We start from the raw sequence: 23683 nt of genomic DNA on the forward strand, positions 1-23683 counted from the left end.
AATGTAAATTTTGGTAATTTTTGGAATTAGGATGTGAAATCCTTAAGTTAGGGGTAAAATGATCATTTGTCCACATGTAGAGGGTAAAATGGTAATTTTACTCTAAGTTGTCTCTTTTCACTTTTCTAATTGTTAGTAATTAATTTTTAACTTTTAGAATACCCTCTTACAGTTCCTCGTGTTTCGCGCTTTATTCTAGTAGAACGCGACGATCGAGGTAGGTTAGCTTTTAACTTACTATCAATTTAATGTGTATGAGTGATAAGTAAGGGAACTAAAGTGTATATATGCATGTTATCATATGTGCCATGCCAAGTCATTACATATTTATCTGTTATACAAAATTTATTCTGTCATGAATTATTCATCTGTTACACAAGATATTCTGTCACGTATTGCTATACATTGCAAGTATGTCATGTTAAGTATACCATCTGTTACATGTATTTCATGTGACATAATATTCACTGTCACATGTTACGCCATGTTAAGAAATGTTGTCTGTTATATGGTATGCCATGTTACGAAATGTTGCATGTTACATGTATGCCATGTTATAAAATGTTCTCTGTTATATTTATGTCTTGAAGTATGACATGTATGTCGTCTTATGTCCATGTCACGTTATGCTACGTCAGGACTTCTGTCTTTTATGTCACGTTACGAAATGTCATGTATGCCAGTTAAGTTATTCATGTCAATCACGACCCTAAGCGCTAGGATGGGGTAATATCCTAGTGGAACTCCTTTGTTTATGCTGGAGTGTCTAAATAGGTGTGAAATTCCCTGGGTTGACAAAGTACAGTCAGCAGGTTGCGAATGTGGGCTAATTAACTGGTCACTGGAGTGCGCCAGGCACTAACGCCGATGAAGCCACACTTTATGTTACGTGTGTCCACAGTAAGTGTGGCACAAACAAATAAGTCATGGGGCCACAACAACTGTAGAGCATACACTACGTGAGACACAGCAATCGTGACACGTAGAATATGTGGGGCCACAACAACTGTGGAGTATGTATTAACTCACTTACAGCTGGTATAGAAACCTGTGATGTGATGCGGTAATCGGCAGGGACACACGGCTCAAGGGGACCTGTGTAGCACCCATATGATCACTTTAATGATTAAGTCTATTGAATAAGATTCCAAGTTCATGCATTTCACGTTCAAGTCATGTGTCACGTTATGCTATGTTCAAGTTTACGTTCACGCAATCATGGTAATCCCATGAGACAAGAATATGTTTCAAGTTCATGTTATGTTATGTTATGTTCACGTTTACGTTATGTTCCAAGTTCATATTTATGTTATGTCATGCTCAGGTTCATGTTATGTTTAAAGTTCATGTTCAAATTATGCAAGTCCACGTTCATGCTATGTTTCAAATCCGTGTTATGTTTCAAGTTCACGTTCATGCTATGTTTCAAGTCCATGTTGTGTTTCAAGTCACGTTCATGCTAAGCTTTAGTTTCAGTTTAAGTTATGCCAGTTATGTTATGTTGTATGTCAAATTATGCTATGATTACTTATGATTTGATTATGCATTCATGTTTTTACTGCCATGCATGCATCATTAACCTGTGTGGAAGTTTTCTGTTAACTTGCTGAGATTTGTAATCAGATCTCACTGTGGTAGTCCCAACTACCATTCCCCCCGAATGGTAGATTTTGTTATAGGATCTGAAGGAGGACCGGGAATCGACCAACTGGAAACGGTCGACTAAGCGACGGTGCGACGTAGATGGTAGTACAGTAGTTACCTCAGATTACTACTTGTATTTGTGGAGTTCAATCTCCAACACTCTTTTGATCACAACCATATGGACTATTATTGTGATCTTAGTTGCTTAGTATGTCGTTAAGTATGAAGTATGTTTTAAGTATTTGGGATATTTCAGTTTGGTGCATAGTATTGCTAAAACAAAAAAAAAGAAAGAAATTTATTATCCGCTGCGAATATTGCATAATGCTAGATGCATGTTAGGAACATTGCATCTTATATGTCATGAACGGGGGCAAGTAACCTTGTGTTGCATGTCCCGACGCTTCAAATGTCCGTCCGATCCCAAGTGGAATTTGGGAGCGTCACATTTTCAAATAAGGATAATGATGGGGTTTGAGAGTAATTCAGATCAGAGTCCAAAATGCACTAGCAGACATAATGGACACACTTTATTATTTTAATCATAACTTTTCGCTCAGATATTAGATTGATGCGATTCTTGATGTGTTGAAAAGCTATCTTAAAGGGATAGAAAGTTGTCTCTAATAAGGATTTCCAAATTCAAACTCCTGAAACACATACATGGCTGTCAATTTGAGTCCTAAAATATAGGCGATTTTGTGTGCGAGAATATGAAGACATTAGGGTTTCTTTCCTACCCTATTTAAGCACATCATTAGCACAAAATTGAGGAGTTTAGAAGAGGGAGACGACTCAGTTTGAAGGAGGAAGATCTAAAATTAATTTCTATGGACGCCGTTTGCTTTATTTTTCTCTTGAGATTTTTGTTGTCCATTACATTTTTGGGTAACTAAATTCTCAAGTAGGGCTAGGGATGAACTTGCACAGTAGATGATATTATTAATTTATCTTTAATTTTCAATTACTAAAACTCTTTTGTTTTATCATTCTCAATTCATTGTTGATGTTTTCTTCTTTGAATAATTATAGAATTTATTCTGTTTATAGATTTAGTCATGCTTTTTCTATTGAATGGATTGACTGATTATGTTTGGATCAATTATTTTTCTATATTGATTTAATTCTTTACTGCGATATCACTTCCAAAGTATATTGTCGTCGTTGAATTTTCTCAATAGTTATAATAATTTACGTATTTTAAAAGTGGTGAATGATTTTTCAAAGGGTTACATTTGGTTTAATTTTGATTTATAAATCTATACCTTCCGATTGGAAATTTTGAGAATTGAGTTCTCAATTGAGTTATTCAATGAATTAAGAGTAATTAAAATACCAGATTTGTGCAAGGGATTCCCGACGCTTTACTGTTTGTCAAATTTGAGTACTTTTTTCATTAGTCACTTTGCTTCACTTTAATTGCATTTAAAATAATCTTTGGTCTCCATTAATCATTTAACATTTTTCTTTAGTTTCTTTATTCCTTCTACTATTCTTTTAATTTGTCTTTCTGTGGGATCGACACCCCAAAGATGTGCTACAACTACCGCGTTATTCTTTGGGCTTAATCAAATTTTAGCGCCGTTGCCAGGGAGACAGTAGAAGAATTGCTAGATAGGTTTTTATTTCAGCAGTTTGTAAATGCGGTAACTTCATTCCCTCTTTTAGCTTGTTGCATTATTATTATTATTTTCTTTCCTTTCATAGTATTTTTAGTTTTTAGTATTTTGTTACCTTGCATGCATAGATATAGAGACACATTGGGTAGATTTGCTTGTAGGTCTGTGGAAGAGTCATAATCTAACTTTTTAAATCCTTTATTTGACAATCCATCTAGTCCCGAAGAAATAAGTGAACACGAGGATCAACCCATTAGAAATCTTCATGATTACCTCCACCCTACACGCACAACCACACCGTCATGCATCATGTTTCCTGCTAATACTTACCAATTGGATTTTAAAACATGGATGATATAGTTACTCCCTACTTTTCATGGCTTGGAAAATGAAAACCCTTATGTGCACATTAGGGAGTTTGAGGAAGTAGTTGCAACTTTTCATAGTCAAAATGCAACTGATGACGTTGTGAGACTTAAGTTCTTTCCTTTCTCTTTGAAGAATAGAGCTAAGAGTTGGCTATACTCACTGAGACCCAGATCTATTGGGTCATGGAGTGAGATGACTCAGGTCTTCTTTAATAAGTATTTTTTCCAACATAAGACCAATGCTTTAAAAAGGCAAATCTCCACCTTTGCACAAAAGGACAGTGAGACTTTGTATCAGTCTTGGGAGAGATTTAAGGAGTTGTTGAGTATGTGTCCTCACCATTGGTATGAGAATTGGCGCTTAGTGAGCTATTTTTATAAGGGACTTATACCTAGAGAGCGCCAATTTGTGGAGATTATGCGTAATGGTGAGTTCTTATAGAAAGATCATGATGAGGCCATAGAATACCTCAATGAGCTTGCTGAAAAAGCTCACACTTGGACTGGACCTAGTGCTACTGAGGGCACAAATAGGTCACGACTTGCAGGAAACCCAAATGGTGGTAGAATTTACCATCTCAGGGAAGAGGATAGCCTAAAGGCTAAGGTTGAGATGCTCACTAGAGAGCTAGATGTGTTAAAGACTAAGGACTTAAAGCCAACACATGTGGCTAATCATGCAGAGTCTTTTCGACCATGTTTTGTGTGTGGCGGGGTAGATCACCTCGCCCAAGAGTGTCTCACATTTGCTGAGATGAGAGGGATGTATGAGGAACAATGTAATGCCTTAGGTATGTACAAGAAGCCTTTTACATCTTATTTCGATACCTATAATCCGGGGTGGCGCAATCATTGCAATTTTAGCTGGAAGTCTGAAAACTAGCCACCTACACAACCCCGTAGATCATACCCTGCACCATATCATGCACCTTCATCTTCTAGGAATTCCTTAGAAGACACTTTGCATGCTTTTATTGAGGCACAAGGTAAGACTAACCAAAAGTTTGAATATTTGATTACGCAGGTTGTTGAAGAAAATAAGGAGATAAAGAGCCAAGTGTCTAAATTGATGAGCTCCTTGAGTGTGAATGAGCGAGGTAAGTTTCCATCTCAGGCTCAGTCCGCACCCCATGGTCAACACATGGCACAAGAGAATTTGAAGTGTGTGAATGCCATTGTGACGAGAAGTGGTAAGACATTACACATCCCAACAACGAACAAATTAGAGGATGTGGAAAAGGATCAAGATAGTAGTGATGCCGAGCTGACCAAGGAACCTGAGGTGAGAAAAAGTCATGTTAAGGTACCATTCCCTCAAGCTTTAAAATCAAGCAAGCGAACTTTGGATCCTAACAATGAAATCCTAGAGAATCTAAGGTAGGTAAAAATCAATCTTCCTCTTTTGCATGTTATTAAACAAGTTCCTACTTATGCAAAAGTTCTCAAAGATTTATGTACAGTTAAGAGGAAGCACCATGTTAAGAAGACATCATTTCTAACAGAGCAAGTTAGTGCTCTAATTGAGCAGCGAATTCGTCCAAAGTACAAGGATCCTGGTTGTCCCACCATTGCATGTAATATTGTGAATCATGAGTTTGGGCAAGCGTTGATAAATTTAGGAGCTAGTGTAAATTTGATGCCTTATTCCATTTATTTGCAACTTAGTTTGGGTGAAATTAAGCTTACTTCTGTTGTGCTTCAATTGGCTGACCATTCAGTTAAGAAACCAAGAGGGATAGTTGAGGATGTTTTGATCCAAATTGACAAATTTCATTACCCTGTTGATTTTTTGATTTTGGATACTCAGTCAGTTGTTGACTCTGACTCTAAGATTCCTCTCATATTAGGTAGACATTTCCTTGCTACGGCTAATGCACTTCTAAACTGTATGAATGAGCAAATGAAATTATCTTTTGGAAACATGATCATGGAGGTCAACATTTTCCACATCAATAATCAATCCAAGGAAGATGATGAGTGCCACCAAACATACATGATTGACACACTCATAGACAAGGGAGTTCACACAACTCATGATTCTAATTCTCCTGAATATTTTCTTGTTAATTCTGAATTTGATACTATGAATGATTCATCTGATATTGTTGATGTTTGTGCTATTTTTGATGAACCTCAGGATTATGGCCCACATATTTGGCAATCGAAATTAGAAGAGTTGTCTAAGAAAAAAGGAAAACAAATTCCTTCATGAATGGATAGTCTCAAATTGGAATTGAAGCCACTGCCCTCAAGTCTTAAGCATGCATTTCTCAGCCGAGGTGACACTTTTCCTACTAGTATTTCTTCGAAATTGAATGCTGGTAAGCATAGGAAATTTCAGTTGACCGAGTCGGAGGAGCTGAGAAATATTGCTTATGAAAACTCTAAAATCTATAAGGCTAAAACGAAAGCATTTCTTGATAAAAATATTGGCAGGAAGATGTTTAAGCCTAATGACCTAATGTTCTTATATGATTCTAGACTCCATAAGCACCCAGGAAAATTTAGGTCTAGGTGGACTGGCCCTTTTGTACTGAAGAATGTTTTGGCAAATGGGGTGGTAGAAATAGAAGATTCTAAAGATGGTCAGATTTTTAAAGTAAATGGTCAACGCCTTAAAGTATTAATTGATAGGCAACATCTGGAAGTGGAAGAGATTCCACTTGTGGATCCGGTCTATCAACCTTAACCACACCACACAAGTATGTTTTTCTTTATTTGTTTTGTTTTGTTTTTGTTTTCTCTTATTTTCTTTCTTTTCCTTTTTGTTTGCTGTTGTTTTCTTTGTTTTTATTTGCAGGTTAGTTTCATTTTGTCATTTCAGGTTACCATCTTTGGTGCTTGGCGAGCTACCCACGTCACTCATCAGGTGTATTCTACCATTTTTAGTTATTTCTCATTCAAATTTGATTCTTAAACATTGAGGATAATGGTTCATTTAAGTTGGGGGTGATGATGCAAATTCAGTATTGAAAATGCTTGTTGGAACTCTGTGGCATATTTTCATGTGTCAAATTTTTTTTAATTTTACATCACACGTCATCATTTTCACATTTGTACTCATTCTTATTCATAGCCATTTTCATGAATTCATCAAACCCACCATAATCATTTTTTGCTGAGACATTCACAAAATCTTTAATGCACTCATCCAAGTTTTGTGCTAAGATGGTGGTTTGACACATAAAGAACTCTTTTGCTTAAGTATTAATGTGAGTTTTGGAGAGGATTGAGAGCCTACAAATGCAATAAATTGTGATAAGCATTCATTGATATGTTGAATTGGACACTTCTTTTGAGAATATCATTACATGGTTTGTGGTAAGATGGTGGATATACTTGAGATATCACGGAGGTCAACTTAGGATCAACGTTTGAGCCTTTTAAGCTAACCCTTTCCATTATAGACCCCTAGTATCCAACTTTGAGCCAATAAACACATGTAACATTTTCTTTTCATATGCCCACATGCGTGCCTCTCCACATTGGAGTATAGCTTATACACTAATTTTTCCTATCTTTGTTACTTCCAAGTGTGTACTAGATGTGGAATTCTTCTTTTTGAAAGGAATAAAAAAAGGAGAGAAAAAAGGGAAGAACACGAGTTACAAGGTGTTCAAGTGAGTGAGCTTCAAAGGCAAAAATACCAAGGCTAGGTAGAAATAGCAAAATACCAAGGTGACATGTAATTGATCACCAAATTATAAAAAGAAAATGATGAAAAAAAAAAGAAAAAAAAAGGAAAAGGGAAAAGAAAAAGAGACATTATTTGATGATTTGAAAGGTTGAATAGTACATCAAGTGAGAAGTGTGGTCTATTGAGATATTTAATAAGATTCCTTTTGTAGTATTTGGAAGTTTTTGAATCATTTTTCATTTTTTCCATATAGCTCTGAACCTAAGCCACGTTACAACCTTTTGTGTTGATCGTTCTGATCCTAAGTAAGCTTTTGGAAAGAATGGTTGAATTCTCATTTGTTAGTGTTCATATCATAAGATCAATGCTTGTTTGTTGCTTGTTTATAATTACCTAAATCTCTATGTGATTGTGTGTACACCATTTGTCAACTCTATAGAGAGAGCCCTTACACGAAACACTATTATACCCGTGAGTTATGGATTTGAACCTTTTGCTTGAGACGTTCTTGATGTTGCATGTGTCAAGGTTAATGGTAAGATGGTTATAACTTGGAAAACACACACACACTCTGTGAATTGGTATAAGTGGATTGATTGATGGGTTATTGGATTCCTTAGTTTGTTTTTAATATGTGAATTTGGAAAATGTGAATTGGTGGCCTATTTTAGTGGTTCTCATCTCTTTCATCTGTTTAGTATAGAAATTGTTAAGGACTAGCAATAAGCAAGTTGGGGGTGTGATGAGTATACGAAAGTGCACTCTAAATACCCTATTACTGGACAAAAATGCTAAAATGTTAATAGAAATTATTGGAATTAATGCGCATTCTTGAATTGTAGTTTCTATTTACTTTGGGATACTCCTAAGCAGATTTTTATGTTTAATTTCAGAGTCTATAAAAGAACAAGTCAAAACACATTCAAATTCAAAATACTTTCAAGTGGGCAAGACGTTGGAATTACTTAAGAATTTTTAACGAGTGTAGGACTCTTCAAATAAGGATAATGATGGGATTTGAGAGTAATTCGGATCAGAGTCTAAAATGCACTAGGAGACATAATGGACAACGCCCAATCTATATTATTGTAACCAAAGTGACCAACTACAATATAACTAAGGCATCTCCTGTTTGTTTTTTTTTTACTTGCCTTTACTCACATTTTTTTTTTACCTTCCTTTCTCATTGCCCTTTTTTATCATTTTGAAAGGCTTTGTGTAGAAATTACTTTTTTTCTTTTTACTGCATAAAGGAGTACAATAAACATCATAATTTAAAGGAGTACAACCCAGAAAAGTGACAAACTTAGCCTCACAAAACTTCATAATTTAACACAAATGGGTCTCAAATGATTGAACAATAAACCTCCATAACATAAGAAATTCATTCATTATTGTTACAAATATTAGGACCCATCCAAGGAACCCCACATGGCTTTTCTGTGTCAACAAATAGTCATCAGATAGAAATCTTTAACAACAAATATAGAATGTGTAGACCATAAGCCTTGAGTCACTGCTCATCAACATAAATAAAGCATGAATTGGGATCAAACTATTAAAAAAAATATTATTAAAAGGTATAAAACTAAATATTATGAAAAAGTTTAATAAATATGTAAGTAAGAAATATGTTCATCACTCGGTTCTATCTCAAAACTTTCAACATTACCCAAGGAAGCACGAAGATCAATAGGTATTGGATCTTTTAACCAATTCAGAAAACAAACGAGTGCCTAAACTTTTTTTGGAGATAATGAACAACAAAATGGGTGTGATCATACTAGCACTAATGCATCGGATCCCATCAGAACTCTGTCGTTAAGCATGCTTGGGCGAGAGTAGTACCAGGATTGGAGACCTCCTTCGAAGTACTCCTGTTGCACACTTTTTTTTTTTCTTTTTACCGCCTTGCGAGAGGAGTATTAACAAGAACGACCACTCGGGAGTGAATTTTTAGGAAAATCGAGCCCACCCCATCGCACAACAATGGGTGTCAATGAGATCGCCGGTTCGCATTCGGAACGAAAGGGTGCGAGAAGGTCGTACTCTGATTATATGCATTTTCCATAAGTAGTATGATCGGTGCGATCATACCACCACTAATGCACCGGATCCCATCAGAACTCTACAGTCAAGTGTGCTTGGGCGAGAGTATAACTAGGATGGGTGACCACTTGGGAAGTCATTGTGTTGCACCCCTCGTTTTTGTCTTTACCGCCTTGCGAGAAGAATTAACAAGAACGACCACTCAAGAGTGGATTATTAGGAAAATCAAGCCCAGACCATCGCACAACAATGGGTGTCGATTAGATCGCCAGTTCGCATTGGGAATGGAAGGGCGCGAGAAGGTCGTACTATGATTATATGTCTTTTCCATATGTAGTCTAGTTGGTGCGATCATACCACCAATAACGCACTGGATCCCATCCGAACTCTGCAGTCAAGCGTGCTTGGGCGAGAGTATTACTAGGATTGGTGACCTACTGGGAAGTCCTCGTGTCACACCCCTCGTTTTAGTTTTTACTGCCTTGCAAGAGGAATTAACAAGAACAACCACTTGGGAGTGGAGTTTTAGGAAAATCGTGCCCACCTCGTTGCATAGCGACCTCGTGTTGCACCCCTCATTTTTGTTTTTTCCACCTCGTGAGAGGAATTAAAAAGCACGGAAACTCGGGAGTGGAGTTTTAGGAAAATCGTGCCCACCTCGTTGCATAGTGACCTACTGTTGCACCCCTCATTTTTGTTTTTTCCACCTCGTGAGAGGAATTAACAAGAACGACCACTCGAGAGTGGATTTTTAGGAAAATCGTGCCCACCCAATCGCTTAGCGATGGCTTTCGATCAGATCGCCGATTTTCATTGGGATTAGAATGGCGCTAGTAGGTCGTACTAGGATTATATGAACTTTCCATTAGTTGTCTGATGGGTACAATTGTACCAGCACTAATGCAACAGATCCCATCAGAACTCCACAATTAAGCATGCTTGGGTGAGACTATTACAAGGATGGGTGACCTCCCGGGAAATCTTCATGTTGCACCCCTCATTTTTTTTTTCTGCCTTGCGGGAGGAATTAACAAGACCGACCACTCGGGAGTGGATTTTTAGGAAAATCGCGCCCTGCCCATCGCGTAGCCATGGGTTTCGATCTGCACGCCGGTTCGCATTGGGATCGGAAGGACGCCAGAATGTCGCACGAGGATTATATGAATTTTAAATAATTAGTTTGATGGGTGCGATCATACCAGCACTAATGCACCGGATCCCTTCAGAACTCCGCAGTCAAGCGTGCTTGGGCAAGAGTAGCACTAGGATGGGTGACCTCCTGGGAAGTCCTCGTGTTGCACCTCTCGTTTTTGTTTTTTCCGCCTTGCGAGGGGAATTGACAAGAACGACCACTCGGGAGTGGATTATTAGGAAAATCAAGCCCAGACCATCGCACAACAATGGGTGTCGATCAGATCGCCAGTTCGCATTGGGAATGGAAGGGCGCGAGATGGTCGTACTATGATTATATGTCTTTTCCATAAGTAGTCTAGTTGGTGAGATCATACCACCAATAACGCACTGGATCCCATCCGAACTCTGCAGTCAAGCATGCTTGGGCGAGAGTATTACTAGGATTGGTGACCTACTGGGAAGTCCTCGTGTCACACCCCTCGTTTTAGTTTTTACTGCCTTGCGAGAGGAATTAACAAGAACGACCACTCGGGAGTGGAGTTTTAGGAAAATCGTGCCCACCTCGTTGCATAGCGACCTCGTGTTGCACCCCTCATTTTTGTTTTTTCCACCTCGTGAGAGGAATTAACAAGCACGACAACTCGGGAGTGGAGTTTTAGGAAAATCGTGCCCACCTCGTTGCATAGCGACCTACTGTTGCACCCCTCATTTTTGTTTTTTCCACCTCGTGAGAGGAATTAACAAGAACGACCACTCGAGAGTGGATTTTTAGGAAAATCGTGCCCACCCCATCGCGTAGCGATGGCTTTCGATCAGATCGCCGATTTTCATTGTGATCAGAATGGCGCTAGTAGGTCGTACTAGGATTATATGAACTTTCCATTAGTTGTCTGGTGGGTACAATTGTACCAGCACTAATGCAACAGATCCCATAAGAACTCCACAATTAAGCATGCTTGGGTGAGACTATTACAAGGATGGGTGACCTCCAGGGAAATCTTCATGTTGCACCCCTCATTTTTGTTTTTACTGCCTTGCAGGAGGAATTAACATGACCAACCACTCGGGAGTGGATTTTTAGGAAAATCGCGCCCTGCCCATCGCGTAGCCATGGGTTTCGATCTGCACGCCGGTTCGCATTGGGATCGGAAGGACGCCAGTATGTCGCACGAGGATTATATGAATTTTAAATAATTAGTTTGATGGGTGCGATCATACCAGCACTAATGCACCGGATCCCTTCAGAACTCCGCAGTCAAGCGTGCTAGGGCAAGAGTAGCACTAGGATGGGTGACCTCCTGGGAAGTCCTCGTGTTGCACCTCATGTTTTTGTTTTTTTCGCCTTGCGAGGGGAATTGACAAGAACGACCACTCGGGAGTGGATTTTTAGGAAAATCGTGCCCTGCCCATCGCGTAGCGACGGGTTTGGATCTGCACGCCGGTTCGCATTGGGATCGGTAGGATGCTAGTATGTCGCACTAGGATTATATGAACCTTAAATAATTAGTTTGATGGTTGTGATCATACTAGCACTAATGCACCGAATCCCATCAGAACTTCGTAGTCAAGCGTGCCTGGGCGAGAGTAGTACTAGGATGGGTGACCTCCTGGGAAGTCGTCGTGTTGCACCCCTTGTTTTTGTTTTTTCAACCTTGCGAGAGGAATTGACAAGAAGAACCACTCGGGAGTGGATATTTAGGAAAATCGCACCCTGCCCATCGCGTAGCCATGGGTTTCGATCTGCAAGCCGGTTCGCATTGGGATCGGAAGGACGCTAGTATGTCGCACGAGGATTATATGAATTTTAAATAATTAGTTTGATGGGTGCGATCATACCAGCACTAATGCACCGGATCCCTTCAGAACTCTGTAGTCAAGCGTCCTTGGGTGAGAGTAGTGCTTGGATGGCTGACCTCCTAGGAAGTCGTCGTGTTGCACCCCTCGTTTTTGTTTTCCCCGCCTTGCGAGGGGAATTGACAAGAACGACCACTCGGGAGTGGAATTTTAGGAAAATCGTGCCCTGCCCATCGCGTAGCCATGGGTTTGGATCTGCAAGCCGGTTCGCATTGGTTTCGGAAGGACGCTAGTATGTCGCACGAGGATTATATGAATTTTAAATAATTTGTTTGATGGCTGCGATCATACCAGCACTAATGCACCGGATCCCTTCAGAACTCAGCAGTCAAGCGTCCTTGGGCGAGAGTAGTGCTTGGATGGGTGACCTCCTAGAAAGGTGTCGTGTTGCACCCCTCGTTTTTGTTTTTTCCACCTTGCGAAGGGAATTGACAAGAACGACCACTCGGGAGTGGATATTTAGGAAACTCATGCCCTGCCCATCGCGTAGCCACGGGTTTGGATCTGCACGCTGGTTCGCATTGGGATCGGAAGGACGCTAGTATGCCGCACGAGGATTATATGAATTTTAAATAATTAGTTTGATGGGTGCGATCATACCAGCACTAATGCACCGGATCCCATCAGAACTCTGCAGTCAAGCTTGCTTGGGCGAGAGTAGTACTAGGATGGGTGACCTCCTGGGAAGTCCTCGTGTTGCACCCCTCGTTTTTGTTTTTTCTGCCTTGCGAGATAAATTGACAAGAAGGACCACTCGTGAGTGGATTTTTGGGAAAATCTCGCCCTGCCCATCTCGTAGCGATGGGTTTGGATCTGCAAGCCGGTTCGCATTGGGATCGGATGGACACTAGTATGTCGCACGAGGATTATATGAAATTTAAATAATTAGTTTGATGGGTGCGATCATACCAGCACTAATGCCCCGGATCCCTTCAGAACTCTGCAGTCAAGCGTCCTTGGGAGAGAGTAGTGCTTGGATGGGTGACCTCCTAGGAAGTCGTCGTGTTGCACCCCTCGTTTTTGTTTTTTCCACCTTGCGAGGGGAATTGACAAGAACGGCCACTCGGGAGTGGATTTTTAGAATCGTGCCTTGCCCATCGCGTAGCCACGGATTTGGATCTGTACGCCAGTTCGCTTTGGGATCAGAAGGACGCTAGTATGTCGCACGAGGATTATATGAAAGTTAAATAATTAGTTTGATGGGTGCGATCATACCAGCACTAATGCACCGGATCCCATCAGAACTCTGCAGTCAAGCTTGCTTGGGCGAGAGTAGTACTAGGATGGGTGACCTCCTGGGAAGTCCTTGTGCTGCACCCTTCGTTTTTGTTTCTTCCGCCTTGCGAGAGGAATTTACAGGAAGGACAACTTGGGAGTGGATTTTTAGGAAAATCGCGCCCTGCCCATCGCGTAGCCAAGGGTTTCGATCAGATCGCCGATGCGCATTTGGATCGGAAAGATGCTAGTACGTCGCACTACGATTATATGAATTTTAAATAATTAGTTTGACGGGTGCGATCATACCAGCACTAATGCACCAGATCCCATCAGAACTCCGAAGTTAAGCGTGCTTGTGCGAGAGTAGTACTAGGATGGGTGACCACCTGGGAAGTCCTCTTGTTGCTCCCCACGTTTTTGTTTTTTCCGCCTTGCGAGAGGAATTTACAAGAAGGACAACTTCGGAGTAGATTTTTAGGAAAATCGCGCCCTGCCCATCGCGTAGCTAAGGGTTTCAATCAAATCGCCGATTCGTATTTGGATCGGAAAGACGCTAGTACGTCGTACTAGGATTATATGAATTTTAAATAATTAGTTTGACGGGTGCGATCATACCAGCAGTAATGCACCGGATCCCATTAGAACTCCGCAGTTAACCGTGCTTGGGCGAGAGTAGTACTAGGATGGGTGACCTCATGGGAAGTCCTCATGTTGCACCCCTCGTTTTTGTTTTTTCCGCCTTGCGAGAGGAATTGACAATAAGGACCACTCGGGAGTGGATTTTTAGGAAAATCGCGCCCTGCCCATCGCGTAGCTATGGGTTTCGATCAGATCGCCCATTCGCATTTGGGTCGGAAAGACGCTAGTACGTCGCACTAGGATTATATGAATTTTTAAATAATTAGTTTAATTGGCGCGATCATACCAGCACTAATGCACCGGATCCCATTAGAACTCCGCAGTTAACCATGCTTGGGCGAGAGTAGTACTAGGATGGGTGACCTCCTGGGAAGTCCTCGTGTTGCACCCCTCGTTTTTGTTTTTTCCGCCTTGCAAGAGGAATTGAAAAGAAGGACCACTCGGGAGTGGATTTTTAGGAAAATCGCGCCCTGCCCATCGCGTAGCCAAGGGTTTCGATCAGATCGCCGGTTCGCATTGGGATCGGAAATACGCATGTAGGTCGCACTAGGATTATATGAATTTTAAATAATTAGTATGATGGGTGCGATCATACCAGCACTAATGCACCGGATCCCATCAGAACTCTGCAGTCAAGCTTGCTTGGCCGAGAGTAGTACTAGGATGGGTCACCTCCTGGGAAGTCCTCGTGTTGCGCCCCTCGTTTTTGTTTTTTCCGCCTTGTGAGAGGAATTGACAAGAAGGACAACTCGGGAGTGGATTTTTAGGAAAATCGCGCCCTGCCCATCGTGTAGATATGGGTTTCGATCAGTTCGCCGGTTCGCATTTGGATTGAAAAGACGCTAGTACGTCGCACTAAGATTATATGAATTTTAAATAATTACTTTGATGGGTGCGATCATACCAGCACTAATGCACCGGATCCCATTTGAACTCCGCATTTTACCGTGCTTGGGCGAGAGTAGTACTAGGATGGGTGACCTCCTGGGAAGTCCTCGTGTTGCACCCCTCGTTTTTGTTTTTTCCGCCTTGCGAGAGGAATTGACAATAAGGACCACTCGGGAGTGGATTTTTAGGAAAATCGCGCCCTGCCCATCGTGTAGCCAAGGGTTTCGATCAAATCGCCGGTTCGCATTGGGATCGGAAATACGCTAGTAGGTCGCCCTAAGATTATATGAATTTGAAATAATTAGTTTGATGGTTGCGATCATACCAGCACTAATGCACCGGATCCCATCAGAACTCCGCATTCAAGCTTGCATGGGCGAGAGTAGTACTAGGATGGGTGACCTCCTGGGAAGTCCTCGTGTTGGTCCCCACGTTTTTGTTTTTTCCGCCTTGCGAGAGGAATTTACAAGAAGGACAACTTGGGAGTGGATTTTTAGGAAAATCGCGCCCTGCCCAACGCGTAGCCAAGGGTTTCGATCAGATCAACGGTTTGCATTGGATCGGAAATACGCTAGTAGGTCGCCCTAGGATTATATGAATTTTAAATAATTGGTTTGATGGGTGCGATCATACCAGCACAAATGCACCGGAACCCATCAGAACTCCGCAGTTAAGCGTGCTTGGGCGAGAGTAGTACTAGGATGGGTCACCTCCTGGGAAGTCCTCGTGTTGCACCCCTCGTTTTTGTTTTTTCCACCTTGTGAGAGGAATTTTCAAGAAGGACCACTAGGGAGTGGATTTTTAGGAAAATCGAGCCTTGCCCATCGCGTAGCTATGGGTTTCGATCAGATCGCCGGTTCGCATTTGGATGGGAAAGATGCTAGTACGTCGCACTAGGATTATAAGAATTTTAAATAATTAGTTTGATGGGTGCGATCATACCAGTACTAATGCACCGGATCCCATTAGAATTCTGCAGTTAACCGTGCTTGGGCGAGAGTAGTACTAGGATGGGTGACCTCCTGGGAAGTCCTCGTGTTGCACCCCTCGTTTTTGTTTTTTCCGCCTTGCGAGATAAATTGACAAGAAGGACCACTCGTGAGTGGATTTTTGGGAAAATCTCGCCCTGCCCATCGCGTAGCGATGGGTTTGGATCTGCAAGCCGGTTCGCATTGGGATCGGATGGACACTAGTATGTCGCACGAGGATTATATGAAATTTAAATAATTAGTTTGATGGGTGCGATCATACCAGCACTAATGCCCCGGATCCCTTCAGAACTCTGCAGTCAAGCGTCCTTGGGAGAGAGTAGTGCTTGGATGGGTGACCTCCTAGGAAGTCGTCGTGTTGCACCCCTCGTTTTTGTTTTTTCCACCTTGCGAGGGGAATTGACAAGAACGGCCACTCGGGAGTGGATTTTTAGAATCGTGCCTTGCCCATCGCGTAGCCACGGATTTGGATCTGTACGCCAGTTCGCTTTGGGATCAGAAGGACGCTAGTATGTCGCACGAGGATTATATGAAAGTTAAATAATTAGTTTGATGGGTGCGATCATACCAGCACTAATGCACCGGATCCCATCAGAACTCTGCAGTCAAGCTTGCTTGGGCGAGAGTAGTACTAGGATGGGTGACCTCCTGGGAAGTCCTTGTGCTGCACCCTTCGTTTTTGTTTCTTCCGCCTTGCGAGAGGAATTTACAGGAAGGACAACTTGGGAGTGGATTTTTAGGAAAATCGCGCCCTGCCCATCGCGTAGCCAAGGGTTTCGATCAGATCGCCGATTCGCATTTGGATCGGAAAGATGCTAGTACGTCGCACTAGGATTATATGAATTTTAAATAATTAGTTTGACGGGTGCGATCATACCAGCACTAATGCACCAGATCCCATCAGAACTCCGAAGTTAAGCGTGCTTGTGCGAGAGTAGTACTAGGATGGGTGACCACCTGGGAAGTCCTCTTGTTGCTCCCCACGTTTTTGTTTTTTCCGCCTTGCGAGAGGAATTTACAAGAAGGACAACTTCGGAGTAGATTTTTAGGAAAATCGCGCCCTGCCCATCGCGTAGCTAAGGGTTTGAATCAAATCGCCGATTCGTATTTGGATCGGAAAGACGCTAGTACGTCGCACTAGGATTATATGAATTTTAAATAATTAGTTTGACGGGTGCGATCATACCAGCAGTAATGCACCGGATCCCATTAGAACTCCGCAGTTAACCGTGCTTGGGCAAGAGTAGTACTAGGATGGGTAACCTCATGGGAAGTCCTCATGTTGCACCCCTCGTTTTTGTTTTTTCCGCCTTGCGAGAGGAATTGACAATAAGGACCACTCGGGAGTGGATTTTTAAGAAAATCGCGCCCTGCCCATCGCGTAGCTATGGGTTTCGATCAGATCGCCCATTCGCATTTGGGTCGGAAAGACGCTAGTACGTCGCACTAGGATTATATAATTTTTAAATAATTAGTTTAATTGGCGCGATCATACCAGCACTAATGCACCGGATCCCATTAGAACTCCGCAGTTAACCATGCTTGGGCGAGAGTAGTACTAGGATGGGTGACCTCCTGGGAAGTCCTCGTGTTGCACCCCTCGTTTTTGTTTTTTCCGCCTTGCAAGAGGAATTGAAAAGAAGGACCACTCGGGAGTGGATTTTTAGGAAAATCGCGCCCTGCCCATCGCGTAGCCAAGGGTTTCGATCAGATCGCCGGTTCGCATTGGGATCGGAAATACGCATGTAGGTCGCACTAGGATTATATGAATTTTAAATAATTAGTATGATGGGTGCGATCATACCAGCACTAATGCACCGGATCCCATCAGAACTCTGCAGTCAAGCTTGCTTGGCCGAGAGTAGTACTAGGATGGGTCACCTCCTGGGAAGTCCTCTTGTTGCGCCCCTCGTTTTTGTTTTTTCCGCCTTGTGAGAGGAATTGACAAGAAGGACAACTCGGGAGTGGATTTTTAGAAAAATCACGCCCTGCCCATCGTGTAGATATGGGTTTCGATCAGATCGCCGGTTCGCATTTGGATTGAAAAGACGCTAGTACGTCGCACTAGGATTATATGAATTTTAAATAATTACTTTGATGGGTGCGATCATACCAGCACTAATGCACCGGATCCCATTTGAACTCCGCATTTTACCGTGCTTGGGCGAGAGTAGTACTAGGATGGGTGACCTCCTGGGAAGTCCTCGTGTTGCACCCCTCGTTTTTGTTTTTTCCGCCTTGCGAGAGGAATTGACAATAAGGACCACTCGGGAGTGGATTTTTAGGAAAATCGCGCCCTGCCCATCGTGTAGCCAAGGGTTTCGATCAAATCGCTGGTTCGCATTGGGATCGGAAATACGCTAGTAGGTCGCCCTAAGATTATATGAATTTGAAATAATTAGTTTGATGGGTGCGATCATACCAGCACTAATGCACCGGATCCCATCAGAACTCCGCATTCAAGCTTGCTTGGGCGAGAGTAGTACTAGGATGGGTGACCTCCTAGGATTATATGAATTTTAAATAATTACTTTGATGGGTGCGATCATACCAGCACTAATGCACCGGATCCCATTTGAACTCCGCATTTTACCGTGCTTGGGCGAGAGTAGTACTAGGATGGGTGACCTCCTGGGAAGTCCTCATGTTGCACGCCTCGTTTTTGTTTTTTCCGCCATACGAGACGAATTTACAAGAAGGACAACTTGGGAGTGGATTTTTAAGAAAATCGCGCCCTGCCCAGCGCGTTGCCAAGGGTTTCGATTAGATCGCCGGTTCGCATTGGGATCGGAAATACGCTAGTAGGTCGCCCTAGGATTATATGAATTTTAAATAATTGGTTTGATGGGTGCGATCATACCAGCACTAATGCACCGGATCCCATCAGAACTCCGCATTCAAGCTTGCTTGGGCGAGAGTAGTACTAGGATGGGTGACCTCCTGGGAAGTCCTCGTGTTGCACCCCTCGTTTTTGTTTTCTCCGCCTTGCGAGAGGAATTGACAATATGGACCACTCGGTAGTGGATTTTTAGGAAAATTGCGCCTTGCCCATCGTGTAGCCAAGGGTTTCGATCTGATCGCCGGTTCGCATTGGGATCGGAAATAGGCTAGTAGGTCGCCCTAGGATTATATGAATTTGAAATAATTAGTTTGAAGGGTGCGATCATACCAGCTCTAATGCACCGGATCCCATTTCAACTCGGCATTTTACCGTGCTTGGGCGAGAGTAGTACTAGGATGGGTGACCTCCAGCGAAGTCCTCATGTTGCACCCCTCGTTTTTGTTTTTTCCACCTTGTGAGAGGAATTGACAAGAAGGACCACTCGGGAGTGGATTTTTAGGAAAATCGAGCCTTGCCCATCGCGTAGCTTTGGGTTTCGATCAGATCGCCGGTTCGCATTTGGATGGGAAAGACGCTAGTACATCGCACTAGGATTATAAGAATTTCAAATAATCAGTTTGATGGGTGCGATCATCCCAGCACTAATGCACCGGATCCCATTTCAACTCCGCATTTAACCGTGCTTGGGCGAGAGTAGTACTAGGATGGGTGACCTCCTGGGAAGTCCTCGTGTTGCACCCCTCGTTTTTGTTTTTTCCGCCTTGCGAGAGGAATTGACAAGAAGGACCACTCGGAAGTGGATTTTTCGAAAAATCGCGCCCTGCCCATCGCGTAGCCAAGGGTTTCGATCAGATCGCCGGTTTGCATTGGGATCGGAAATACGCAAGTAGGTCGCCCTAGGATTATATGAATTTTAAATAATTAGTTTGATGGGTGCGATCATACCAGCACTAATGCACCGGATCCCATCAGAACTCTGCAGTCAAGCTTGCTTGGGCGAGAGTAGTACTAGGATGGGGGACCTCATCGGAAGTCGTCGTGTTGCACCCCTCGTTTTTGTTTTTGCCGCCATGCGAGAGGAATTTACAAGAAGGACAGCTTGGGAGTAGATTTTAAGGAAAATCGCGCCCTGCCCATCGCGTAGCCATGGGTTTCGATCAGATCACCGGTTCGCATTGGGATCGGAAATACGCTAGTAGGTCGCCCTAGGATTATATGAATTTTAAATAATTGGTTTGATGGGTGCCATCATACCAGCACAAATGCATCGAAACCCATCAGAACTCCGCAGTTAAGCGTGCTTGGGCGAGAGTAGTACTAGGATGGGTCACCTCCTGGGAAGTCCTCGTGTTGCACACCTCGTTTTTGTTTTTTCCGCCTTCTGAGAGGAATTGACAAGAAAGACAACTCGGGAGTGGATTTTTAGGAAAATCGCGCCCTGCCCATCGCGTAGCTATGGGTTTCGATCAGATCGCCGGTTCGCATTTGGATCGGAAATACACTAGTAGGTCGCCCTAGGATTATATGAATTTGAAATAATTAGTTTGATGGGTGCGATCATACCAGCACTAATGCACCAGATCCCATTTGAACTCTGCATTTAACCGTGCTTGGGCTAGAGTAGTACTAGGATGGGTGACCTCCTGGGAAGTCCTCGTGATGCACCCCTCGTTTTTGTTTATTTTCCGCCTTGCGAGAGGAATTGACAAGAAGGACAACTCGGGAGTGGATTTTTAGGAAAATCGCGCCCTGCCCATCGCGTAGCTATGGGTTTCGATCAGATCGCCGGTTCGCATTTGGATCGGAAAGACGCTAGTACGTCGCACTAGGATTGTATGAATTTTAAATAATTAGTTTGACGGGTGCGAACATACCAGCACTAATGCACCGGATCCCATTTCAACACCGCAATTTACCGTGCTTGGGCGATAGTAGTACTAGGATGGGTGACCTCCTGGGAAGTCCTCATGTTGCACCCCTCGTTTTTGTTTTTTCCACCTTGCGAGAGGAATTGACAATAAGGACCACTCGGGAGTGGATTTTTAGGAAAATCACGCCCTTCCCATCGTGTAGCCAAGGGTTTCGATCAGATCGCCGGTTCGCATTGGGATCGGAAATAAGCTAGTAGGTCACCCTAGGATTATATGAATTTGTAATAATTAGTTTGATGTGTGCAATCATACCAGCCCTAATGCACCGGATCCCATCAGAACTCTGCATTCAAGCTTGCTTGGGCGAGAGTAGTACTAGGATGGGTGACCTCCTGGGAAGTCCTCGTGTTGCACCCCTCGTTTTTGTTTTCTCCGCCTTGCGAGAGGAATTGACAATAAGGACCACTCGGTAGTGGATTTTTAGGAAAATTGCGCCCTGCCCATCGTGTTGCCAAGGGTTTCGATCAGATCGCCGGTTCGCATTGGGATCGAAAATACGCTAGTAGGTCGCCCTAAGATTATATGAATTTGAAATAATTAGTTTGATGGGTGCGATCATACCAGCAATAATGCACTAGATCCCATTTGAACTCCGCATTTAACCGAGCTTGGGCGAGAGTAGTACTAGGATGTGTGACCTCCTGGGAAGTCCTCGTGTTGCACCCCTCGTTTTTGTTTTCTCCGCCTTGCGAGAGGAATTGACAATAAGGACCACTCGGTAGTGGATTTTTAGGAAAATTGCGCCCTGCCCATCGTGTAGCCAAGGGTTTCGATCAGATCACCGGTTCGCATTCGGATCAGAAATACGCTAGTAGGTCGCCCTAGGATTATATGAATTTTAAATAATTGGTTTGATGGGTGCGATCATACCAGCACAAATGCACCGAAACCCATCAGAACTCCGCAGTTAAGTGTGCTTGGGCGAGAGTAGTACTAGGATGGGTCACCTCCTAGGAAGTCCTCGTGTTGCACCCCTCGTTTTTGTTTTTTCCGCCTTACGAGAGGAATTTACAGGAAGGACAACTTGGGAGTGGATTTTTATGAAAATCGCGCCCTGCCCATCGCGTAGCCAAGGGTTTCGATCAGATCGCCGATTCGCATTTGGATCGGAAAGATGCTAGTACGTCGCACTAGGATTATATGAATTTTAAATAATTAGTTTGACGGGTGCGATCATACTAGCACTAATGCACCAGATCCCATCAGAACTCCGGAGTTAAGCGTGCTTGGGCGAGAGTAGTACTAGGATGGGTGACCTCCTGGGAAGTCCTCGTGTTGGTCCCCACGTTTTTGTTTTTTCCGCCTTGCGAGAGGAATTTACAAGAAGGACAACTTCAGAGTGGATTTTTTTGAAAATCGCGCCCTGCCCATCGCGTAGCTAACGGTTTCGATCAAATTGCCGATTCGTATTTGGATCGGAAAGACGCTAGTACGTCGCACTAGGATTATATGAATTTTAAATAATTAGTTTGACGGGTGCGATCATACCAGCACTAATGCACCAGATCCCATTAGAACTCCGTTGTTAACCGTGCTTGGGCGAGAGTAGTACTAGGATGGGTGACCTCCTGGGAAGTCCTCGTGTTGCACCCCTCGTTTTTGTTTTTTCCGCCTTGCGAGAGGAATTGACAATAACGACCACTCGGGAGTGGATTTTTAGGAAAATCGCGCCCTGCCCATCGTGTAGCCAAGGGTTTCGATCAGATCGCCGGTTCGCATTGGGATCGGAAATACGCTACTAGGTCGCCCTAGGATTATATGAATTTGAAATAATTAGTTTCATGGGTACGATCATACGAGCACTAATGCACCGGATCCCATCAGAACTATGCAGTCAAGCTTGCTTGGGCGAGGGTAGTACCAGGATGGGTGACCTCCTGGGAAATCCTCGTGTTGCACCCCTCGTTTTTGTTTTTTCCGCCTTGCGAGAGGAATTTACAAGAAGGACAACTTGGGAGTGGATTTTTAGGAAAATCGCGCCCTGCCCATCGCGTTGCCAAGGGTTTCGATCAGATCGCCGGATCGCATTGGGATCGGAAATACGCTAGTAGGTCGCCCTAGGATTATATGAATTTTAAATAATTGGTTTGATGCGTGCGATCATACCAGCACAAATGCACTGAAACCCATCAGAACTCCGCAGTTAAGCGTGCTTGCCGAGAGTAGTACTAGGATGGGTGACCTCCTTTTGAAGTCCTCGTGTTGCATCCCTCGTTTTTGTTTTTTCCGCCTTGCGAGAGGAATTGACAATAAGGACCACTCGGAAGTGGATTTTTAGGAAAATTGCGCTCTGCCCATCGTGTAGCCAAGGGTTTCGATCAGATCGTCGGTTCGCATTGGGATCGGAAATACGCTAGTAGGTCGCCCTAAGATTATATGAATTTGAAATAATTAGCTTGATGGGTGCGATCATACCAGCACTAATGCACCGGATCCCATCAGAAGTCCGCATTCAAGCTTGCTTGGGCGAGAGTAGTACTAGGATGGGTGACCTCCTGGGAAGTCCTCATGTTGCACCCCTCGTTTTTGTTTTTTCCGCCTTACGAGGCGAATTTACAAGAAGGACAACTTGGGAGTGGATTTTTAGGAAAAGCGCGCCCTGCCCAGCGCGTAGCCAAGGGTTTCGATCAGATCGCCGGTTCGCATTGGGATCGGAAATACGTTAGTAGGTCGCCCTAGGATTATATGAATTTTAAATAATTGGTTTGATGGTTGCGATCATACCAGCACTAATGCACCGGATACCATCTGAACTCCGCAGCGAAGCGTGCTTGGGCGAGAGTAGTACTAGGATGGGTGACCCCCTGGGAAGTCCTCGTGTTGCACCCCTCGTTTTTGTTTTTTCCACCTTGTGAGAGGAATTGACAAGAA

The 23683-nt window shown here is 43.2% G+C and overlaps 33 non-coding genes and 15 pseudogenes across 33 annotated transcripts; 47 read left to right on the forward strand and 1 right to left on the reverse strand.

Moving 5' to 3' along the window:
• Positions 1-3871: 3871 nt before the first annotated feature.
• On the reverse strand, positions 3872-3979 carry LOC118347821. Its single transcript, XR_004800968.1, has one exon. It is a non-coding gene; the product is annotated as a small nucleolar RNA R71 (small nucleolar RNA).
• A 5059-nt stretch (positions 3980-9038) lies between these two features.
• On the forward strand, positions 9039-9157 carry LOC118347777 (annotated as a pseudogene).
• Positions 9158-9351: 194 nt separating this feature from the next.
• LOC118347773 lies at positions 9352-9470 on the forward strand (annotated as a pseudogene).
• Positions 9471-9660: 190 nt separating this feature from the next.
• Positions 9661-9779, forward strand: LOC118347771 (annotated as a pseudogene).
• A 416-nt stretch (positions 9780-10195) lies between these two features.
• LOC118347778 lies at positions 10196-10314 on the forward strand (annotated as a pseudogene).
• Positions 10315-10502: 188 nt separating this feature from the next.
• LOC118347884 lies at positions 10503-10621 on the forward strand. Its single transcript, XR_004801028.1, has one exon. It is a non-coding gene; the product is annotated as a 5S ribosomal RNA (ribosomal RNA).
• A 190-nt stretch (positions 10622-10811) lies between these two features.
• On the forward strand, positions 10812-10930 carry LOC118347772 (annotated as a pseudogene).
• A 416-nt stretch (positions 10931-11346) lies between these two features.
• Positions 11347-11465, forward strand: LOC118347781 (annotated as a pseudogene).
• Positions 11466-11655: 190 nt separating this feature from the next.
• On the forward strand, positions 11656-11774 carry LOC118347886. The gene has a single exon (XR_004801030.1). It is a non-coding gene; the product is annotated as a 5S ribosomal RNA (ribosomal RNA).
• Positions 11775-11964: 190 nt separating this feature from the next.
• Positions 11965-12083, forward strand: LOC118347888. The gene has a single exon (XR_004801032.1). It is a non-coding gene; the product is annotated as a 5S ribosomal RNA (ribosomal RNA).
• A 190-nt stretch (positions 12084-12273) lies between these two features.
• LOC118347766 lies at positions 12274-12392 on the forward strand (annotated as a pseudogene).
• A 190-nt stretch (positions 12393-12582) lies between these two features.
• Positions 12583-12701, forward strand: LOC118347770 (annotated as a pseudogene).
• Positions 12702-12891: 190 nt separating this feature from the next.
• On the forward strand, positions 12892-13010 carry LOC118347855. The gene has a single exon (XR_004800999.1). It is a non-coding gene; the product is annotated as a 5S ribosomal RNA (ribosomal RNA).
• Positions 13011-13200: 190 nt separating this feature from the next.
• Positions 13201-13319, forward strand: LOC118347767 (annotated as a pseudogene).
• A 187-nt stretch (positions 13320-13506) lies between these two features.
• Positions 13507-13625, forward strand: LOC118347875. The gene has a single exon (XR_004801019.1). It is a non-coding gene; the product is annotated as a 5S ribosomal RNA (ribosomal RNA).
• A 190-nt stretch (positions 13626-13815) lies between these two features.
• Positions 13816-13934, forward strand: LOC118347880. Its single transcript, XR_004801024.1, has one exon. It is a non-coding gene; the product is annotated as a 5S ribosomal RNA (ribosomal RNA).
• Positions 13935-14124: 190 nt separating this feature from the next.
• LOC118347869 lies at positions 14125-14243 on the forward strand. The gene has a single exon (XR_004801013.1). It is a non-coding gene; the product is annotated as a 5S ribosomal RNA (ribosomal RNA).
• Positions 14244-14434: 191 nt separating this feature from the next.
• LOC118347867 lies at positions 14435-14553 on the forward strand. Its single transcript, XR_004801011.1, has one exon. It is a non-coding gene; the product is annotated as a 5S ribosomal RNA (ribosomal RNA).
• Positions 14554-14743: 190 nt separating this feature from the next.
• On the forward strand, positions 14744-14862 carry LOC118347743. Its single transcript, XR_004800910.1, has one exon. It is a non-coding gene; the product is annotated as a 5S ribosomal RNA (ribosomal RNA).
• Positions 14863-15052: 190 nt separating this feature from the next.
• On the forward strand, positions 15053-15171 carry LOC118347873. The gene has a single exon (XR_004801017.1). It is a non-coding gene; the product is annotated as a 5S ribosomal RNA (ribosomal RNA).
• Positions 15172-15361: 190 nt separating this feature from the next.
• On the forward strand, positions 15362-15480 carry LOC118347754. The gene has a single exon (XR_004800921.1). It is a non-coding gene; the product is annotated as a 5S ribosomal RNA (ribosomal RNA).
• A 189-nt stretch (positions 15481-15669) lies between these two features.
• LOC118347852 lies at positions 15670-15788 on the forward strand. Its single transcript, XR_004800996.1, has one exon. It is a non-coding gene; the product is annotated as a 5S ribosomal RNA (ribosomal RNA).
• A 190-nt stretch (positions 15789-15978) lies between these two features.
• On the forward strand, positions 15979-16097 carry LOC118347862. Its single transcript, XR_004801006.1, has one exon. It is a non-coding gene; the product is annotated as a 5S ribosomal RNA (ribosomal RNA).
• A 190-nt stretch (positions 16098-16287) lies between these two features.
• On the forward strand, positions 16288-16406 carry LOC118347768 (annotated as a pseudogene).
• Positions 16407-16593: 187 nt separating this feature from the next.
• LOC118347876 lies at positions 16594-16712 on the forward strand. The gene has a single exon (XR_004801020.1). It is a non-coding gene; the product is annotated as a 5S ribosomal RNA (ribosomal RNA).
• Positions 16713-16902: 190 nt separating this feature from the next.
• On the forward strand, positions 16903-17021 carry LOC118347881. The gene has a single exon (XR_004801025.1). It is a non-coding gene; the product is annotated as a 5S ribosomal RNA (ribosomal RNA).
• A 190-nt stretch (positions 17022-17211) lies between these two features.
• On the forward strand, positions 17212-17330 carry LOC118347746. The gene has a single exon (XR_004800913.1). It is a non-coding gene; the product is annotated as a 5S ribosomal RNA (ribosomal RNA).
• A 190-nt stretch (positions 17331-17520) lies between these two features.
• On the forward strand, positions 17521-17639 carry LOC118347868. The gene has a single exon (XR_004801012.1). It is a non-coding gene; the product is annotated as a 5S ribosomal RNA (ribosomal RNA).
• A 190-nt stretch (positions 17640-17829) lies between these two features.
• On the forward strand, positions 17830-17948 carry LOC118347753. The gene has a single exon (XR_004800920.1). It is a non-coding gene; the product is annotated as a 5S ribosomal RNA (ribosomal RNA).
• Positions 17949-18138: 190 nt separating this feature from the next.
• On the forward strand, positions 18139-18257 carry LOC118347874. Its single transcript, XR_004801018.1, has one exon. It is a non-coding gene; the product is annotated as a 5S ribosomal RNA (ribosomal RNA).
• A 190-nt stretch (positions 18258-18447) lies between these two features.
• Positions 18448-18565, forward strand: LOC118347779 (annotated as a pseudogene).
• An 11-nt stretch (positions 18566-18576) lies between these two features.
• LOC118347751 lies at positions 18577-18695 on the forward strand. Its single transcript, XR_004800918.1, has one exon. It is a non-coding gene; the product is annotated as a 5S ribosomal RNA (ribosomal RNA).
• A 190-nt stretch (positions 18696-18885) lies between these two features.
• LOC118347859 lies at positions 18886-19004 on the forward strand. The gene has a single exon (XR_004801003.1). It is a non-coding gene; the product is annotated as a 5S ribosomal RNA (ribosomal RNA).
• A 190-nt stretch (positions 19005-19194) lies between these two features.
• Positions 19195-19313, forward strand: LOC118347774 (annotated as a pseudogene).
• Positions 19314-19503: 190 nt separating this feature from the next.
• Positions 19504-19622, forward strand: LOC118347748. Its single transcript, XR_004800915.1, has one exon. It is a non-coding gene; the product is annotated as a 5S ribosomal RNA (ribosomal RNA).
• A 190-nt stretch (positions 19623-19812) lies between these two features.
• LOC118347745 lies at positions 19813-19931 on the forward strand. The gene has a single exon (XR_004800912.1). It is a non-coding gene; the product is annotated as a 5S ribosomal RNA (ribosomal RNA).
• Positions 19932-20121: 190 nt separating this feature from the next.
• Positions 20122-20240, forward strand: LOC118347752. Its single transcript, XR_004800919.1, has one exon. It is a non-coding gene; the product is annotated as a 5S ribosomal RNA (ribosomal RNA).
• Positions 20241-20430: 190 nt separating this feature from the next.
• Positions 20431-20549, forward strand: LOC118347744. Its single transcript, XR_004800911.1, has one exon. It is a non-coding gene; the product is annotated as a 5S ribosomal RNA (ribosomal RNA).
• Positions 20550-20741: 192 nt separating this feature from the next.
• Positions 20742-20860, forward strand: LOC118347775 (annotated as a pseudogene).
• Positions 20861-21050: 190 nt separating this feature from the next.
• LOC118347749 lies at positions 21051-21169 on the forward strand. The gene has a single exon (XR_004800916.1). It is a non-coding gene; the product is annotated as a 5S ribosomal RNA (ribosomal RNA).
• Positions 21170-21359: 190 nt separating this feature from the next.
• On the forward strand, positions 21360-21478 carry LOC118347760 (annotated as a pseudogene).
• Positions 21479-21668: 190 nt separating this feature from the next.
• Positions 21669-21787, forward strand: LOC118347864. Its single transcript, XR_004801008.1, has one exon. It is a non-coding gene; the product is annotated as a 5S ribosomal RNA (ribosomal RNA).
• A 190-nt stretch (positions 21788-21977) lies between these two features.
• On the forward strand, positions 21978-22096 carry LOC118347882. Its single transcript, XR_004801026.1, has one exon. It is a non-coding gene; the product is annotated as a 5S ribosomal RNA (ribosomal RNA).
• A 190-nt stretch (positions 22097-22286) lies between these two features.
• Positions 22287-22405, forward strand: LOC118347857. Its single transcript, XR_004801001.1, has one exon. It is a non-coding gene; the product is annotated as a 5S ribosomal RNA (ribosomal RNA).
• A 190-nt stretch (positions 22406-22595) lies between these two features.
• On the forward strand, positions 22596-22714 carry LOC118347755. Its single transcript, XR_004800922.1, has one exon. It is a non-coding gene; the product is annotated as a 5S ribosomal RNA (ribosomal RNA).
• A 190-nt stretch (positions 22715-22904) lies between these two features.
• LOC118347776 lies at positions 22905-23023 on the forward strand (annotated as a pseudogene).
• Positions 23024-23213: 190 nt separating this feature from the next.
• LOC118347750 lies at positions 23214-23332 on the forward strand. Its single transcript, XR_004800917.1, has one exon. It is a non-coding gene; the product is annotated as a 5S ribosomal RNA (ribosomal RNA).
• Positions 23333-23522: 190 nt separating this feature from the next.
• On the forward strand, positions 23523-23641 carry LOC118347866. Its single transcript, XR_004801010.1, has one exon. It is a non-coding gene; the product is annotated as a 5S ribosomal RNA (ribosomal RNA).
• The last annotated feature ends 42 nt before the right edge of the window (positions 23642-23683 follow it).

This window comes from Juglans regia, chromosome 2 (genome assembly GCF_001411555.2).
Source record: "Juglans regia cultivar Chandler chromosome 2, Walnut 2.0, whole genome shotgun sequence".
Classification (NCBI taxonomy): Eukaryota; Viridiplantae; Streptophyta; class Magnoliopsida; order Fagales; family Juglandaceae; genus Juglans; species Juglans regia.